We start from the raw sequence: 6,143 nt of genomic DNA on the forward strand, positions 1-6,143 counted from the left end.
TCAAATATCATATGGCCACGTGTTTGTGAATTTATTCGCTCAAAATCTTGAAAAGCAACAAATATATGTCGTGGTGCGGAAACACCCTGCTGTGATACTATGTACCATGTAAATAAACCACTAACACTAGTTTCAACACTGTCTGTGGTCACTGTCAACCATGATAGTAATGATTGACCACCTGAATCCATCAAAGAAAGTAGTTTTTGTTCTTCGGCAATCGTTGGAGTCATTATTGGCATCCACAACGAAGCTTTGTTAGTATTACTTTACCAGCATCACCAGCAGGTCGCCAAATTGCATCATCATCAGTTGCCTTTATTACAAGTGCAACTGTATGTCTAGCTCCAAAGATAACTTTTCTAACATTTCTGCAAAATCCAAAAATATGTCACAGTGGAATGCGCATGAAAATCTTCTACGAACATCTTTCAGCATTAAAAATCCAAAGTTGTAATCTTGATTAGCACCATGAGACACCGGCCACACCGCAGCATCAGCAGTGTCTTTCTTTGACCGTTGAAAATACTTTACCGACAAGATTACCAATATCATTAATACCTTTTATCACGAACAGCATCAATAGCCTTCATTCCTAGTTGTTTTGCAATCGGTATTACCTTTGGAGCTATCCTTTTGAATAAACTCATAACATTATCACCGAGTGTATCTCCATGAATCGCTTTGTGAGTTGGTACTAGTGAGTTCACTACCCTGACCATTACAGGTCCACGTTGAGCATGATGTATAATCATTTTTAAATTACATACTGACTAATTAGTTGTATTTTAGTCGCTGTGATGATCATCAGCAATTTCATCAATAGGATAACGATACATTTTGTGATCAATAATACTGCCTGTAAATAATCTTCGACAAGTAGCAGAAATTTCATTAATTATTTCCGGCGCATTGTTTCCTGCGCGTTTTCTTCCGATCCGAACTTCTAATCTATCTACGTCAGAAAGAACACTGTTAGGACAAGCAAAAAGACCGCTTCCTTGGGTAGAAAAACCACTTCCTGTAGCGCCTGACTTAGGTTCGTTAATTTCACCAGGGTCATTAAGTCGCTGTTTAGCTTCTTCAACGGTCACATTTGCTTCTTTAGCTAGTTTTTCATATAGTTCATCTCTATGTATCACTGCTTCTCGTTTAAAGTCAATAAATCCTGACTAGTAGTATCTAAAGAATATCGATTTCTGTGGGCGGCATATACTGTAGCAATCCATTTTTCAGGTTTTACCCGTTCAACAGAATCTTAATACACGAATTTCGCTCCTTTTTAAAAATAATCAGCAATACCTGCTGACTCTCCTCGATCATTGAGTAATTTATAATGATCTTTAACAAATATATTTCTATAAGCTCCAGGTGTTTGCTAAGGGGGTTGGTTTTTTGTTGTCGTTCTACTGAAACTCCTCAACTTCGAATATCGAACAAACTTCTATCCCAAATTTCAATTTTACGCTTAAAAACCCCCATAAACCGAAGCTTAATTTAAAACTAGGCATGTGGCCTCGCTTTCAATGCTTTGCCGACGGAGACTGACACAACAATATCCTAAAAGTCAGATTCACTCAATGACAAAACCTGGAGTTTTAGTTCTTGTACAGAGATTAAAAATTTCCTTAGGTGCTAAGGATGAGCATAATGGTTTCAGTATAAGAGATGGAGTTGTTAATACAACCATATTAGTTATAGAAATATCTAAGAAACAAACTAGACAATGCTCCATACATTTCTGAAACGAAGACCTTGAACTGTGAACAATATTAAATATACCGAGTATTTATTTATACGTTGTAGGGTATCATTCGTATTTTTAAAGGACTTGTATTAAAGTTAAAAAGTATCTCATTCTTCCGATGTTTTAAGTGAAGAACACTGTATTTCTGTATGAACATCTCTCTCTCTCTCTCTCTCTCTCTCTCTCTCTCTCCACAATTGCACGTACATTTGCAATATCGTCAGTAAACCTAATACTTATATGAACGGAAAAATTGGGGAGGATGTCCAAAGGGGTTTCGGTGTTGAGGGGTTCCACTGTGCATATATATTAGCATATCTATGTCTATGTATAGATTATCCCATTTTGATGAGATTGAAAGATCTCTGATCCCCAATGAGATTGTTATGAAACGAGAAGAAATGAAATAAGAATAAAAGAAACTAAATGAGAATAAATGAAAAAAATAAATAAATAGATAAATAAATAATAAATAAATAAATGAATTATTAATAAATAAAACACGTACATAAATAGATATTTAAATAAATAATATATCAATAATAAATAAAAAATTAAAACTAAATAACAAATAAATAATACATTAAACATTTATAAATTTATCATGAATAAATACATAATAAACAGTTTTCAGATAATGATTAATAATTAATGCATACTAAATAATAAATAAATAAATAAATAAATAAATAAATCAACGTTGTGTTGTTATTTCTTGTTGTTTAACGTTTCTAAGTATAATAAAATAATAAATTCTGCTGTCGTTGTTTGAAAATAAGTTGTTTATTGTTATTATTAATATGTGACCTACGCATCAAAAGTACAGTATAGTTCCACTGGGGATTGAACCCAGGACTTCTGCGTGTAAAGCAGACGTGATAACCACTTCACCATGGAACTCCTTGCTTTAATGCTCTCATGGGATGGTAAATATATATTGGTAAATCCTAATAAGACCAGATTCAGAATACCTTAAAATAACGCCCTCGGGTTATCTCGCAAAATCTCGAACTTCCAAAACGATGCATTCACTTGTAAGAGAACAATCCAAATGTCAGAACTTAGCCTGGAGGATTTACATTGTTTAAAACGTCAAAGAATTAAAAGAAAACTTCAATCTGTTTAGCGTCAGCAGACAAATGGCTATGATAGTGTCGCGTACGTACACCCTAATTTGCAGGAAAAGTATGCATCATAGTTGTAAAAAAGAATGATTTTATTTTAAATTAAAATAATAAAATAAATTGAATAAATTGACTTTAAATTAAACGAACAAAGCTATAGAATATTGTAGTTTCTTTAAATTAACTTCCAATACAATAGAATAATATTATACCGAAACTATCCAATAATGTTAAGTTAATTAAAATACCAAAAAACAATCGAATACTGTTTTAAAATTTAAATGTCAAAACTAAAGGAAAATTTTTTTTTTAAATTAAAATTGTTTAGATAATTGTCAGACTTAGATCCAGGATACTGAAAATCGGTTTATGTAGACATTTTCAGGGTTTTGAAACTAACATTATTACATTGGAGACTAGTAGATATCACTAAAGACGAAAGTTGGTCTTAGTCCAGTGGGACTAAGGGGAAATTGGATATTAATTTAAGTTCAACAGAAAGGGTGGGAGGTGAGGTCTGCTGTCTTCTGAATTTGCAAGAAGTGTTTTTTTTCCCACTGCATTTAGTTAAAGTTTATTTAAATTCCATACCTGAAACATTGCTTTGATAGCAAAACTGTCTATACCTCTAAACATGCATTAATAGCTAAATTGTATATGCCACTAAACACGCTTGATAGATAAACTGTATATATCTCTAAAAGATGATTTGATGCATATTACTAAAGCTTCAAAGAGCTTGTTTAATTGGCTTGGTGCAAAAGAAGATAAAATACATTCTTAAAAATTTTTTTCAGTATAAAATCAATTTCAATGAGATATTTTTATTTTGCTTGTCTATGCATGTTATTTTTTATAAATCTACTGGGGGAAATAGCATTGACGCCCGCAAAAAGGGGAAATTGTCCCCACTCCCTGGATTTCATCGCGAAAGAAGATTTGGCCTACATCCGTAAAACTTAATTGCTGATCACTATAAGTTTGCCTCCTCACCCAAAAAATAATTCTGCGATCGCCCTTGCATGAATATTATTGTTATTATTTATTATTATTATTATCATTATTATTATTATTATTTTGAATGCTCATATTTTTTATCAACATTAAAGTACATGTACACGATTTCATGATATTATTCAGACTTTCCAACTCCGATCTCCACTTCCAAGTAAATATATAGAACATTCATCAAGCAGTGATAGTCCCGTTTTGAGTTTTAGCGTCCGATATCAGGAGCGGCAACTTGTCCGTAAAGGGTATTGTGAAAGGGGTCCATTGTAAATTCAGATTTGTTAAATTTCTCATTAAAGAGTAGCAGAATCCAAAGCTACTACAACTTTCTAACATCAAATGTAAATACGTCACTGCATTACAGTTGAAAATTTTATCAAGGCAATCACACGCACTTTCTTCTGACTGGTTTCGTCTCAGGTACCGTTATACACATCCTCTGTATGATGAACTTAAAATAGTGTCTCCGTCTGGAGGCGATGTTTGTCGGAAAGCGGACAAGGAAATAGCCAAGATGGATTTGAAGAAAAGAAACAATTTTAAAACATTTTTTACATTATATTTTAAGTTATCAAACTCACAATAAACACAACATCGATCAGTTAGGAATTTTGTTCATAAAATTGTTCAATTTTGGTGTTATTTGCCTCATTTTCTAACAGTCATACAATTTCACAGCCTGGAGCTCAAAATACAAATTCTTCTTAGCCTAGTACCTTAGCGTCCTATGATGCTCCGATAAGGCAATTTCAGTACAACTCTACGGGAAAATGATATTTATTTTCAATGGAATTTTCACGTAATATTTTGTATGACGTATATTTTTTTGTCTGTATTGGACATGTAAGGCACGAGTTTATCTTGAGTTTCCCAACACTATTGAATTCCATGCATGAAATATTAATAGAAATACAACAAGCCGTTATATGCAGCGGCTTTTCTTTTTTAATTTAGTTATGATATTGATAGCGTGCTACCTTGGCCTCCCATAATGTTCCGCTCACGAGGTCAGGCACGCACAGATGAATGGCTGATAAAAGTGGAAAAATTCAAGATGGCGAAAGTAACACGTAAAAGTGTTGGCAATAAAGGAATAACAATGAGACGGTTATTTCCAGCTATATCGCCACCAGCTTTTTCGTTGTATTAGTCACAACTATACCAGTTAAAGTAATACTGAGTGTTTGATGAGTCACTATGGAGTACTGTCATTTTTAGCCATTATGTGTGAGTTGATGGGGAATTGGTATGGTGAGAAATTCCGGAAATATATGGATGTACTTTTTGCGCGCCTGTGTGTGAAGAATAGAAGCCTTATTTAAATGAAAGTTTCGTGGATTATGTCTTACCTTTATTTTACATAATGTTTCAATATTTTCTAATTTACCGAATGTTTTGGTCATGAAGCATTCTTGTATTTTGAAATGCAATGATAGAACAGATAATGGGGTCGGCCTGGGTAGGATTTGTTTGGTAATGAAGTAGATACCCATTTATGGAATGCAATTTTTGGAGCTTTACACTTTTGACGTTTCTATCTATCCTGCTTAGAATATTAATAGTTTGCTATTTACGATATGATAGCCACGACTGGGAATCTGTATATGTCAAATATTAATATTGGTTCTATTTGAAAAATATGCTCAGAAAATAGATTTATATCTGAAATCGCTGAATAATTTGACATAGGAATCAATAGATTTATGAAGCGTTTACTTGAGCAATGTTATCATGAAAAGGTGTGCTCTCTTCTAAGGTAGATGCTAGGTTTTCCTGGTCGCTGTTAAACATTGACGATCTAAAGAGATTTTTTTCCTCACATAACTCATCTCGGATATCAAAAATATTTTCCATTCTAATTTAGTCAGGCATTTATGACATATTTGCCTCAGATTATAGATTACTTGTTGTAAAGCATTATTAACAATTTTAACCTTCTGTTTAATTGTACATTGAAATGTGTAACTGGTCAAATATGAAGGAATCTTACAGTTGCCTATGACCTATCAGAACTGCTGCTGTAAGTGTGACAATAAAAGGCTGTTTCACAATGGTACTCGTGCAGCTCTAAGAATTGTTAAAGACGTACAACTAGTATCTAACGCTCAGTTTACTGGCTTGGATGTGGCCTATTGCTGTTAGAATATTGAGCTTGTCGTTTTGGAGCTATTGCTAAACACACACACACATATATATATGATGCCTGTCAATGAATCATTCCTGACAAATTGATTATTTTATCGTCATAGTGATTTTGAAGT

The 6,143-nt window shown here is 33.2% G+C and overlaps 1 non-coding gene across 1 annotated transcript; it reads right to left on the reverse strand.

Moving 5' to 3' along the window:
* Positions 1-2,575: 2,575 nt before the first annotated feature.
* On the reverse strand, positions 2,576-2,647 carry Trnav-uac (transfer RNA valine (anticodon UAC)). The gene has a single exon. It is a non-coding gene; the product is annotated as a tRNA-Val (tRNA).
* Positions 2,648-6,143: the final 3,496 nt, after the last annotated feature.

This window comes from Sinohyriopsis cumingii, chromosome 12, assembly GCF_028554795.1.
Source record: "Sinohyriopsis cumingii isolate HCF-2022 chromosome 12, ASM2855479v2, whole genome shotgun sequence".
Lineage (NCBI taxonomy): Eukaryota > Metazoa > Mollusca > Bivalvia > Unionida > Unionidae > Sinohyriopsis > Sinohyriopsis cumingii.